Source organism: Arachis hypogaea, chromosome 9, assembly GCF_003086295.3.
Source record: "Arachis hypogaea cultivar Tifrunner chromosome 9, arahy.Tifrunner.gnm2.J5K5, whole genome shotgun sequence".
NCBI classification, from domain to species: Eukaryota; Viridiplantae; Streptophyta; class Magnoliopsida; order Fabales; family Fabaceae; genus Arachis; species Arachis hypogaea.
In genome coordinates this window covers 92,338,695-92,352,508 of record NC_092044.1, presented here as the reverse complement: position 1 = coordinate 92,352,508, position 13,814 = coordinate 92,338,695, and the positions used below count along the sequence as shown (strand labels likewise).

The window sequence follows — 13,814 nt, the reverse complement described above, 5'->3', positions numbered from 1 at the left end:
CAATCGTTTATATTGATGATGTTTTAATCTTCTCCCAAAATCTGAATGATCATTTCAAACATGTTAAAACTTTTATGTACATTATCCAAAAAAATGGACTTGCTGTTTCCAAATCAAAAATTGTTCTTTTTCAGACAAAAATCCACTTTCTTGGTCATATGATTTTCCAAGGAATAATAACTCCTATTGAAAGATCAATTTTTTTTGCAGAAAAGTTTCCAGATTATATCCTTGATAAAACTCAGTTCCAGAGGTTCCTAGGATGTCTCAATTATGTTTCAGATTTCATCCCGAATCTTAACAATCTCATTAAGCCCCTCCATGATAGGCTTAAGAAGAATCCTCCACCTTGGACGAACAAACATTATGATATTATCAGATTTCTTAAAACCAAAGTCCGCAATCTTCCTTGTCTATACCTACCTGTTCCTCATGCATTCAAAATAGTGGAAACTGATGCATCAGATTTAGGATACGGTGGTATCTTAAAACAAAAATTGCATGATAAAGAATGTATCATTGCATTCACATCAAAACATTGGAATACTACTCAACAAAAATATTCCACTATCAAAAAAGAAATTTTAGCTATTGTCTTATGCATCACAAAATTTCAATCTGACTTACTCAATCAAAAATTTTTAGTGTGAGTTGACTATAAATCGGCTAAAGATGTTTTACAAAATGATGTTAAAAATCTTGCATTAAAACAAGTTTTTGCCAGATGGCAAGCTATATTAAGCATTTTTTATTTTGATATTGAGCACATCAAGGGCAACTCAAACTCTCTCCCTGACTTTCTCACACATGAATATATGCAGGGAGACAAGCAAAGAATCGATGCCTAAAAAGGAAACTTTAGCCTCAGCAAGAGGCAGAGGCGTTCGCCTAGCCCTACCCGGGCCAATCAAAAGATCTGGGTCTAATACCCCAACAGGGTCATCTACCCAACAGCCTACTCAACAATCTGGGTCATCTACCCAACAACCCACTCAACAATCCACTGAACCCACAAACAACCAAGCCAAACAAACTAAGGCAGACTATGCCTTCCTAATTGAAACCCTCCAGGCCTTACAAGACCAGGGTCTCACTAAACTCAACAAAAAGTCTTGGGCTGACATTTGCAGTGAGTCAGATGAAGAAATTGACTTAGCTCAATTGATATCCCAAATGGCCAATCATAAAACAGTCATACAAATACCAAAAGAAAAGACTATTGTCTAGACACCCCAAACATCCTCAACCTCTACCAAAACACAAAAAGCCCAAACCAATTACATGTCTACAAACAAAACCTCAAACATTATCCATATGAAACCTGAATTCTGGGATAGCTCACCAAACAAAGTCATCCCAAAGATTTTTTCTACTGGGTTCCACTTCAGGCCTTTAGCACCCAACAAAACCCGCCAATTTTACGAATTCATCTTAATAGATACGGACTCAGTATCTATTAAACATTACAAGGATAAAACCAATCCTAAATTTATAACCCATTCAACTATCCAAATCCTTAGAATTTTATCCCCAAAAAAATTTGGGAATAACCTAAACAAAATTCAAAAATTTTCTCAAAACTATGACCCAATAGGTTTTAATTATTGGGACTACATGGAAGCCTGGACTAAAGTATTTTGGTTTCAAAATAGTCAGTACAGACATTCATGGTTAATCTATTTTAAAAGAAAAACCAATTATGTTTTTCCAAATTGGTTCTACCAATGGTGGGACTTTTTTGGGCCAATCCCAGAAATTCTACCCTTACCAACAGATAAAGGGTATAAACTTTTTCAATCAAAATTTAACAGTCAGGAATCATGCATTCCTGTAATGTTAACATTTTTCTCAAACTTTTCACTAGCATGGGTATTTTCCTGGCAATACAAATATGCAAAATCAGACCACTGCAAATCACTTCCAATCCTACAAAGGCATGGTTATGTGAAATGGTGGTCTCAATTTGACTCATCAATGACCTATCCAGATAAGGTCAGAAAATGGTTCAAAAAACAATCAACACAGTCAGAAGATTTCAGATCCAAAAATGGCTTCGTTTCTCAATCAGAAAGCTCAAATAGCTGCAGCCCTTGCATGAGCTCAATCAAAAGAATCATTGGCAAAACACCTTCAGCAAATCATGCATATGGTCGAAGAAGATGAGAAACACAAAGAAAATTCTACTTCGTCAGCAGAATCCTCAAGCGGTTATAATCAAAATGAAGATGACTGCTTTGGAATTGACCTCGGAGAGGATTAGCCTTTAATCTCAAAATTTACGTAATCACTTAATTCAAATTTGTATCAACCTATATTGTAGAAACAGTACCGGTCATCTTCATCTGTACTGTAGAAACAGTATTATCTTCAATTATAAAAGGAGGCCTTGTTCTCATTGTAAGGCACCCTTTAGTTTACAAACACATAGTGAGAAGTTAGTGAGAGAAGCTCTGAGAGTTTCCTTGTAAGCTCTCCAATTCTTCTTCTTCCTTCTTCTTTCTTTTCCAATCATTCAATAAAATTTCAATTCTTCATTTTCGTGTTTTCATATTTACTTTTCTGTATCTGCATATGTGTGCGGACTACCGCCACATCTAACCTCATACCTAATCTGCATATGCGTGCGGATTACCGCCGCATCTAACTTCATATTTATTTCCTTGTTCTTGCATCTGCATCCATTAATCTGATCTCTTCCATCCCTTCTTCCCCTTTCCCTCCTTGATCCACTTTCGGGACATCTGGTATTATATATATATATATATATATATATATATATATATATATATATATATATATATATAAATATAATTTAGTTTGTTATGTTATTTGTTGTTTTATTTAGTTAAAAATTCTTTAAATTAATCGATAACTAATAAATTAAAGTTGAATAAATAGACAGCTACCTTCTGGAAGTGTTGTAGTGCTTTAAAGGCTAATTTTTATAAGTTATTTTTAAAAAATAAGAGATTCACCAAACTAAGTCCTACGTATTTTTAAAAGTACTCGATCTTTATTTTAAAAGCTACAGACACAATTTTATGGCCTTTTTTGTTTATCAAATACGAAATGAGGAGCTTGTATTTATGAAAAATACGAGTACCTCTTCAAAAAAAATTTACCAAATTAAGCCCTAAAAATATCATACACGAAGTAATTAAATAAGATCTATATATAAAGGTTTTCATTATTATAAACATGATATATAATAAAGTATAATATAATGTTATTTGGTCCATATAACTTACTCTAATTAGTATGATATAATTTTGTTGTACGTATGTTTAATATAATTTTTCTATTTGTGTACATTGCTTGTGTTTATTAAAATTAAAAAATTTAATATAACTTCATACATTAATTAATATCTAAATTTAATTAATTCTTATATTAATGTCTATAATAGTATTTTTAAATTTTAAAAATTATTTTATCAAATACACTTATTGTTACTTGTGTTTATTAAAAGTTATTTTTAATTTTAAAAGTTATTTTACGTAATGCACTTATTGTTACATGTGTTTACTAAAAGCCATTTTTAATTTATTTATCAAATATAGATGCTATAATTTTTAAAAGCTAACTTTTATAAATTATTTTTAAAAAATAAAAAACTTTATCAAACCAAGCCTAAGTGTTTTCAAAAGTATCTCCATCGTTTAAAAACTACAAGCACAAATACATGGTCTTTTTTATTTATCAAACACAAAATGAGGAGCTTATACTTTTAAAAATCACAAATACCTCTTCAAAAAGCTTTATCAAATCAAGCCCTAAATATCATACACGAAGTAATTAAATAAGATCTATATATAAAGGTTCTCATTATAAACAGGATATATATTAGAGCATAATATTACGTTATTTGATTCATGTAACCGATTCTAATTAGTATGACACAATTTTGTTGTACATATGTTTAATATACTTGAAGAGGTATAATTTCTCTATTTGCATAGATGGCTTATGCTTATTAAAATTAAAAAGTCTAGTATAACTTTATACATTAATTAATATCCAAATTTAATTCTTATATAAATTTCTATTATAGTATTGTTGGTCGAATATTTTGATTGATTAGATTGATAAAGAGGCCAAGTTAAGAGGAAGGAGGTCGACACCTAGGGTTTCGATTTATTCAAAACTGTTGAAGGATGAAGTCAACAGATCGACACATCGAGATTGAAGACAAGTTGTGCAAAGGTGGCAGATCCTTGGGTTTGTGTTTGGCGGGAATAGTTACTCTGTAATTTTTTAGAGATAACATTTGGCAACACAAAATTGGTCAAATTGGTTTATAAATAAGCAAGGCTTGGAAGGAGCAAGGATTGAAATTCAGTTTCAGAAAACACTCTCATATTCTCACAAGAGCTTTCTTTTCTATGGAATTCCTTCCATGTCTTTGCTTTTTATTTAAAATTCTTTGTAATTTCTCTTTTCTACAAATTTACTTTTCTGTTGCAAAGTCTTTTCTTTTTATCTTTTAAATTTCTGCATTGTCTTTTGAATTCAAGTCTTTTGATTGTGTTGGAGGCATTTTATTGCTTTTTTTTAAATTTAAAGTTATTTACTTTGTTTCTTGTAATTTTAGTTTCATGTCTTTTCCATTTACTTTACATTTTGAGTTTTTCTTTCTTTGTTCGTTTCGGAACTGGTATTCGCAACGAGGAGTAGATGTCGCTCTCATAATTTAGATATCAAACCAACTAGAATTTGGTAAAAATATGCATATGTGTTTTTAAATTTTAAAATTTTACCAAATATACTTATTGTTATTTGTGTTTATTGAAAGTCATTCTAAATTTAATTTACTAACACTGCAAGAAAATAGGTCTATTGGCACACTTTTTTCTTGCCACGCTTTAAAAGCGAGGCCAAAAATTCTCATTCGCCACACTTTTATGAGGGTGGCGATTGGTTAGTGATTTGGCCACGCTTTTGAAGGAAAACTGACATGCTTTTACGATGGTGACAACTGATTAGTGATTTGGCCGCACTTTTTTTGCCACGCTTCAAAAGTGGCGATAAAGGAAAACAAGTACTCTTTTGAAGCGTGACTAGTTTGTCTTCCTACAGTCACATTTATAAAGCGTGCTAATATCCTTTAATTATTTGGACACCCTAAAAAGGTATAGCGATAAAGCTCCTAAAAAAATTTTAATTTTCCACCAATTATTTTCCAAATACTTTAACTTTTTCCAAATTAAATACTTTAACAATAAATGAGAAGTGATAACCCTCGCACTACTACTCAAGTTGTCGAACGCCCAGCCCTTCATCACTGCCAAGCCTTTGCACCCAGCCTTTCATCTTCATTACTGCTGAAAACCTTCATCACCGCTGAGAACCCTCACACCCAACTCTCTCTCTGAGCCCTTTTTCACAACCTTCTATCGTGCCCTCTCTTGTACCCTCTCTATCGCAACCCTTGCACCCTTGACGCAAGCCTCCTCCTCAGATTTGCAACCCTTGTATCCCTTCTCACAACCCTCCATCGGCACTGCTCCATCGGCGAACTTTACATCGGCATGCCCTCCCTCAGCAGTCTCTCTCTTGCAAACCCTAAATACTAAAGACGATGCCTCTCTATCACTCCTCCCTCACCATAAACAATACAAGGTAAGTACTTCTTCCTTTTGTTTCTCTATTCCTGTGATAAAGGCCGTTATTTTGGTTCCCTAGCTATTTTGCTATTCCTCTATTGTAGTGATGTAAAAATGAAAGTTTAAATGTTGATACATTAAGTTAGGAAAATGTTAAGATCCAATATTTTTATTGTAAAAAATTGAGAGAATTGGCTAGATTGGATTGAGTATATAAATATGAAAAGAATATAAACAAAAACAGATACCCAGCCATTTATCTTTTGTTAATTCAGTGAAATTTTATATTTGTAACACTCTACCACACAAAAACTTTATACTTAAATCATAAAATAGTGGTGGTGAGGTATTACGACCTCTAAAAATAAAATACATACATAGATATATATGAAAGAGAGTTTAACTATGAGCCTTGAAAGAAAAAGGTAAGTAGAACAAACAGAAATTACATCGCACTCGAACGGTTAAGAAAGAAATGTGTAGGTAAGAGTGGAACAAAAGAAACTTAATACATATAAAATAACAGTTTCAAAAATAATACATATTAACAAGCTCCATGCTCGACTTGCGAAGCAAAGGCTAGCTAGAGCATATATATACATAAAGCCCAAAAGGAAACCAAAAGAATTCTCCGAGTCAACCTTTGAGAAGGACCAAACATAATATATACAGGAGGAGAATACATATACATATATATACATAAACAAAATACAAAACACCAAGTCCCAAAATAGTTCTTTGCTTCCAAAGAGTCTCTAGAATACTCAGCGAGGTGCCTCTTGACTTGCATATGAAAAACAACAGCATGTATGGAATAAGAACTGAAGGTTCTTAGCATGATAATAGTGTCCAATAGATAAGATATAAGGCTTTGTGAAGACAAAGGCAATCATAACTTATACAGCCCAGATCACAGCCTAAGGTTCTTATTAAACTAGAATTTAGGTAATTCTATATGGGGATTCTAACCTATCACTTCAATTTTAATCTACTGCAAACCTCTCAGTCACCAAGTGTAACAACCCTCGGCCCTCCTCCACCACCTGAGGGATCTCTCAAGGTAAAAACACATATAAAGCATACAAATAATACACAATTAAGGAAACAGATACAGCAGTTAAGTCATATAGTATATAGACATAGATAAACAGTTAGACAAGCAAAAACATGCATACTCAAACAAATCATACACGTGCAAATTATGCATACCTGTCCTACTAGCCGTGAGATCACGTGTCGATTACTTTGTCAGAAGCCAACACATCCAGTAGTTAATCCGAATATCGTCCTCTTGAAAACCGGTGGGAGGTACACCACCACGCTTTTCACCATTGCGAGCAGTACACCACCACGATCCTCACAAGATTTTCAATTGAAAAACACACACTCGTGGGTGGTAAATAACTACGATCCCTACAAATATTTTCATTTAAAAAATCATGGGTGGTAAATAACCACGATCTCCATAGAAATTTTCATTTAAAGTTCATTTTCATCATCACAATATGCTTCACTTTATTCAAAAATCATGATCAAAGTCAATCATCATCACCCTTCATCATCATAGTCATCCTCATTATTCTCAATCAAAATCAGTCGTCCTCATTTCACATTCCTAACTCATCTACCGTCTATTACACTAGCTCTAAATTCATAAAAGAAAAATACCGCTTTTATTTCACTAAGTACACTCTCGCTTGTCCCAAAGGCTAAACATTAGCTATCGTGCCTTACACAGGCGTTATAGATGTTTGAAAAGCTAGAAGAAAGGTTAAAATTCAAAAATACACCTTTTTCAAAATAGGATGGTTATGTGTACGCATGCCACCCGCGTATGTATGATTTGATGCGCACGCATGCACCTGTCCGCGTACGCGAGAATTCCATTTTTACAATGCCACGTATGCGAAACCATGTTCACGTACACGAGATAGCTGGGTAGAGCCCAATACTTGCGTTGCATGGCACTGCTCGTGTACGCATGCATCAAAGTCTTTCAAAAAGCTGTTAAATTGCAGAAATTAATTTTTTACACCAAACTTCAAACGTGCATAACTTTTTCGTTAAAAATCAATTTTAGCCCATTCTTTGAACGTTACAAATTTCACAAATCCAATTTTAATTTGAATTAAGTTTCACTAAATTTATGGATCCAAAATCCATGTCATGGCCCATCAAATTTTGTCAAAAATCAATTTTTACCAAAAGTTCAAATCCTCTAATTTTTCAAATCTCACTTCAAAAACGAATCCAGTCATACTCAAAAATCAATACCGACCCCTTCTACATATTACCAAATATTCCTCAATAACTTCTCAATTATTCAAACACCTAAATAACTCTACTTTCCAATCCATTCAATCACTTATATTCATAAATCTCCAAATCCAACAAACTCTCAACCCAATCATATCAATACCCAAAATTCATCAATCATTATCAAATTTTATATCATCATTCATAACTTTCCAATTCTAAAAATTCTCGATTTCGAACACAATCAACATCAACACTCATCAAGCATCAACAAACTCAATAATTTCCATTCATAATTATCCACCAATTTCAACATTTATAATCACTAAACATCAACAATTCTCATTGTATGCATATACCTGATGAGCGGATATTTTATACGCTTTTTGGCATTGTTTTCATATAGTTTTTACTTGGTTTTGTTTAGTTTTTATTAAAATTTCATAGGTTTTAGTGTTAAATTCACATTTTTTATTCTACTATGCATTTGTGTGTTTTTATACAATTTCAAGTATTTTCTGGCTGAAATTGAGGAGCTGGAGCAAAAGTCTAATTTAAAGACAGAGAAACCACTACAGATGCTGTTCAGATCTGACCTTCTTGCACTCAGAAGAGATTTTCCGGAGCTATAGAAGTCGAAATAGAGCGTTCTCAATGGCTAATGAAAGCTCACTTCCAAAGCTTTTCAGAAATGTATAATAGTTTATACTTTTATTCATATTCGAAGGCTCAAAATTGGTGTCCAATGCCAGTTTTCTGCCCCCTTCCAGGCATCCAGCGCCCAAGGAGAAGAGACCAGCATCCAAACACCCAAAGAGGACCCCCTAGCCAGCGTTGAATGCCCTAAAGGCCTCTTAGCACGTGGATCTCAATCAAGCTTAGCCCAAACACTCACCAAGTGGGCCCCATAAGTGGATTTTAGCACTAAAAGACTGTTTTACCCTTTCTTATGTAATCCTTAGTTATTAGTTTAGTATTTAAAGAACTTTTACGCTCTCCATCAAGGGGGATGCACACCATATTCGTTTACCATTGTATTTTTTATTAGTATGAGGTTCTAAACCTCCTAGGTTGATGGGAGGAGCCCTGCTGAGTCCCATGAATTAGTAAAAGTATTATTATTTTCTTTCAATCCATGTTTGATTTAATTCTAAGATGTATAGTCGTTCTTCAACATGGTGAATGGGATGATCCGTGACAATCAGCTCCGTTCATCATACTAAGACTGCGTGACTGACAACCACCCGTGTCTACTTGGGTTCGCATGAATACGTGACTGGAAAGCATCAAACCGCCACCTTGATTATACATCTCTCAGACGGCTAATCCATGTCTTCCCTGGGGACTTCTTGAGATACCAGTTCAGCTGATTTATGGGGAGATTAGGGTCTCTGTTGTAGAGGCTAGAACCCAAAGGAGTAGCATCCTCTGATCCGAAAGATTCGACCTTGTCTGTTGAGTTTTGAGTATGATCACCAAAGAGAATGAACTTCTAAAGCTTCACCCTCGTTCAGATTGGATGACCGCGGCTATACGGCATTTGATCTGAAGCAGAGGAGATTAATGACCGTGTCCATATGGCGTTGATCACATACAGCCTGCCATAGAAGAAATCATTCACAAGCAAAAGAGACAGTAATACCAGAGTTAATTCAGAAAAACAAAACAAATAAAATCCTTAACCATATCTTCATATTACTGATTCCATTTAAATTCACAAAGTACTTTATACCCTTTCTTTATTCCTTTTACTCTATCAAACAGTCAAACCAATAACCTCTTGATTTGCCTGACTAAGATCTGCAAGGTAACCATAGCTTGCTTCAAGCCACAATCCTCGTGGGATTGACCCTAACTCGCTCAGGTATTACTTGGATGACCCAGTGCACTTACTGATACAGTTGTACAAAGTGTGGGGATTTGTGCACCAAGTTTTTGGCACCGTTGCTGGGGATTGTTCGAGTTTGGATAACTGACGGATTATCTTGTTCCCTAGTTCATGTTTTTTTCTGAGTCTTTTATTTTTATTTTCTTTTCCTTATTTTCGAAAAAATCAAAAACTTTTCAAAAATATTTTTCTTTTTTTGTTTAATTTTTGTTCTTGGTTTGAGTCTTTTGTGTTTGTTCTTGTTGAGTTTCTCGAAAATCTTGAGTCTTTTTTCTAAAAATTTTCAAAAATAGTTTCTTTGTTTAAATCTTGCGTCAATCTTTAAGTTTGGTGTCTTCTTGTTGTTTTTCTTTTAATTTTCAAAAATTTTGTGTTTGATTTTCAAAAATTTTAAGTTTGGTATCTTTTACATGTTCTTGTGTTCTTTGAAATCTTTTAGTCTTGTTCTTGGTGTTCTTCTTAATCTTTAAGATATTCTTGTGTTTTCTTTTTGTTTTGATCTTAAAATTTTTAAGCTTAGTGTCCCTTTGTGTTTTTCTTTAAATTTTCTAAAACTAGGTAGTTTAGATCTAAAAATTTTAAGTTTGTATCTTTTACTTGTTTTTCTCTTTCCTCATTAAATTCAAAAAAATAAAAAATATCTTTTCTGTCCTATCTTTTAATTAGTTTTTGAAATTAACAATAAAAATTCAGATTTTAATTTCAAAATTTTTATCTTAACTTATCTTAGTTTTCAAAATTTCAAAATCATATCTTTTTCAAAATCTTATCTTATCTTATTTCAAAATTCAAATTTCAAAATTTAAAATTCAAAATTTAATTTTCAAATTTCAAATTTTAATTTCAAATCTTTTTAATTTAAAACGTATCATCTCTTAACTTTCTTATCTTATCTTTTCTATCTTATCTTTCTTTAAATTTTAAAATCAAATCTTTTTAGTTACTTATTTCTCTCTCTCTTCTTTTTCAAAACTTCCTCACTACTTCTTCTCTCTCTTAATTTTTGAAAATTCCCTTCTATTTCTCTCTCCTCTTTTTCAAAAATTAACTAACCAATTTTCAATTCTTTTTTTCTTAACCTAATTTTCGAGATTAATTAATAAATAAAACAAAAACAAAAATATTTTAATTATTGTTTATCTTTTCTATTTCTAATTCTTTTCTTATTTACTTTTATTTATTCAAACTCCTCTCCTCTCTCATCTTCCATCTTCACTTTTCTATCTTTCTATTCTTTCTTCAGATCTCACTGGGAGCTCTCTATATTCAAATCAGACATAGAAGCTTCCTTTCTTTCTTTCCTTCTTTTCTTGTTTATGACCAGGAATAGGGATAAAGAACCTCTCTTAAATCCTGATCCTAAACCTGAAAGGATTTTAAGGAGGAGTTTACAACAAATCAAAGCACAACACTCTAGAAGAAACATTTCAGAAAATTTTGAACAAGAAATAGAGGACATGCCGAACCTGAGAGAGATGCCAGAAAGATTCTTGGTGACTTCACCATACCTACCTCTGACTTATATGGCAGAAGTATCTCTGTACCTACCATTAGAGCTAACAATTTTGAGCTTAAGCCTCAGTTAGTCTCTCTTCTACAACAGAATTGCAAGTTCCATGGACTTCCAATGGAAGATCCACATTAGTTCTTAGCTAAATTCTTGCTAATCTGTGACACAGTTAAGACCAATGGAGTAAATCCTGAAGTCTATAAGCTTATGCTCTTTCCCTTTGCTGTAAGAGATAGAGCTAAGATATGGTTAGATTCTCAACCAAAAGAGAGCCTGGACTCTTGGAATAAGATGCTTAATGCTTTTCTAGCTAAATTCTTTCCTCCTCAAATGATAAGCAAAATTAGAGTGGAAATTCAAACCTTCAGACAAATAGAAGGTGAATCCTTCCATGAAGTTTGGGAAAGATACAAGCAATTGATCAGGAGATGTCCTCCTAACATGCTCTCAGAATGGTCTATCATAGGCGCGTTCTATGATGGTCTGTTTGAGATGTCCAAAATCTTATCGGACAGCTCTGCAGGTGGATCACTCCACTTGAAGAAGACACCTGCAGAAGCAAGAGAACTCATTGAGATGGTTGCAAATAACCAATTCATGTATACCTCTGAAAGGAATCTTGTAAACCATGGGATCCCTCAGAAGAAAGGAGTTCTTGAAATTGACACTCTGAATGCCATATTAGCTCAGAATAAGATCTTGACCCAGCAGGTCAATATGATCTCCCAGCATTTGACTGGAATGCAAACTGCAGCTGGCAGTACCCAAGAAGTATCTCCTGATGTAGATGCTTATGATCCTGATCAACCCACCATGGAGGAGGTGAATTACATGGGAGAACCCTATGGAAACACATACAACCCTTCATGGAGGAATCATTCTAACCTTTCATTGAAGGATCAACAGAAGCCTCAGCGAGGCTTCAACAATAATCAAGGTGGAAGAAACCAGAATAGATTCAACAACAGACCACCATTCCCATCTTCTCAAGGAAATATGGAGACCCCTAAGTAAAGCCTTTCTGACTTAGTCACTATAGTCTCCAACCTCTCTAAGACCACTCATAGTTTCATAACTAAAACAAGGTCCTTCATTAGAAATTTGGAGGAACAAGTTGGTCAACTGAGCAAAAGGATCCCTGAGACTCCTCCTAACACTCTTCCTAGTAACTCTGAAGCAAACCCAAAAGAAGAGTGCAAGGCCATCACCACTGAGGTTGAGGCTGAATCTAGAGAAATTGGGAAGGCATTGAACACCAGTGAGGAAGATCTCACTGGGCGTTCAACGCCCACAATGGCTAAGAGCCTGGTGCTGAACGCCAGTGAGGAAGCACTCAATGGGCGTTCAATGCCCATCCTGATAGTAGAGTTGGCGTTGAATGCCAGCCAAGGAGCACTGGCTGGGCATTCAATGCCCAAACAGACAGTAAAGTTGGCGCTGAAAGGTCTTCAATGCCCAACCAAACAGGGAAACTGGCGTTGAACGCCAGCTAGGATACTCCTGCTAGGCGTTCAACACCCCAAATTGTGTGGGAACTGGCGTTTAATGCCAGTAAGGTGTATAGCATGGGCGTTCAATGTCCAAAGAGCTATCAGAGCTGGCATTAAATGCTAGTGAAGGCACACCCTCTGAGTGCCCAATTTCCACTCAAGAAACCAAGAACTAAAGGAAGCCAAGGCTCATGTAGAGACCACAAAGGTTCCTCTACATGCACTTCTGCAATGCATGAGTTCTGATGAACACTCATCCTCTGATGAGGATGAAGACACTAGGGAAGAGTGATAGCCACGGGAATTGCGTCGGAAGAGAATTTCTCAATGAAGTTACGTTGCAAGTATAGCTCTACCAACAACAATCCTCAAGGATCAAATTTAGAAAGGAATTGGTTGTCACAAGTTCAACCCCAATAAAGTAACCGAAGTATTCAAACCTCGGGTCGTCTCACAAGGAATGGGCAAACATGTGCTTCAACATTGGTTAGAAATCCGGGGTTGAAGTCATGAGCAAGAAAGTAAACTAGGAATCTTAGCAAACAAATAATCTAAAGTGCAAGGAACTAATTCAAATAACTAAGCAAGATTTGAGCAATTTCAAACTAAGAAGACAACATTCAATTTAATTCTACTCTCAACTAAACAATAACTATAACTAAGGCAAGGAAATAAAGATTTTTGGTTTTCCAAATAAGAATGATAAAACAACTCTTGGCTAGACATGGGAATTGGGGTCACTATCCTTGTCTAATAACCTTATCTTGACAATTATGAGGAGCCAAACTCATTAAATCTACTTCTATACTTGAATTAAGTTAAATGGTTTGGTCAACATCTACCCATAAGGTCTAACCTCACTACTAATTAACCTAGTAGTAGGCTAGTGTCAATGGCTATCAAATTGACCACTAAGGGTTCCCAAATCATCAAATCCATTAGACCCCAAGACTCAAGTTTACCCAATTCCCTTGGCCTAAGCCAAGAGTAAAAAGAACTACTCCATAATCAAGGTAAATAATTCATCAAACACATGGTAAGCATTAACAAAGGACATGTTCAAATTG

At 34.5% G+C, this 13,814-nt stretch overlaps 1 non-coding gene across 1 annotated transcript; it reads right to left on the bottom strand.

Annotated features, from left to right (window-relative positions):
- Positions 1 to 11,596: 11,596 nt before the first annotated feature.
- On the bottom strand, positions 11,597 to 11,705 carry LOC112713378 (small nucleolar RNA R71). The gene has a single exon (XR_003158351.1). It is a non-coding gene; the product is annotated as a small nucleolar RNA R71 (small nucleolar RNA).
- Between the last annotated feature and the right edge of the window lie 2,109 nt (positions 11,706 to 13,814).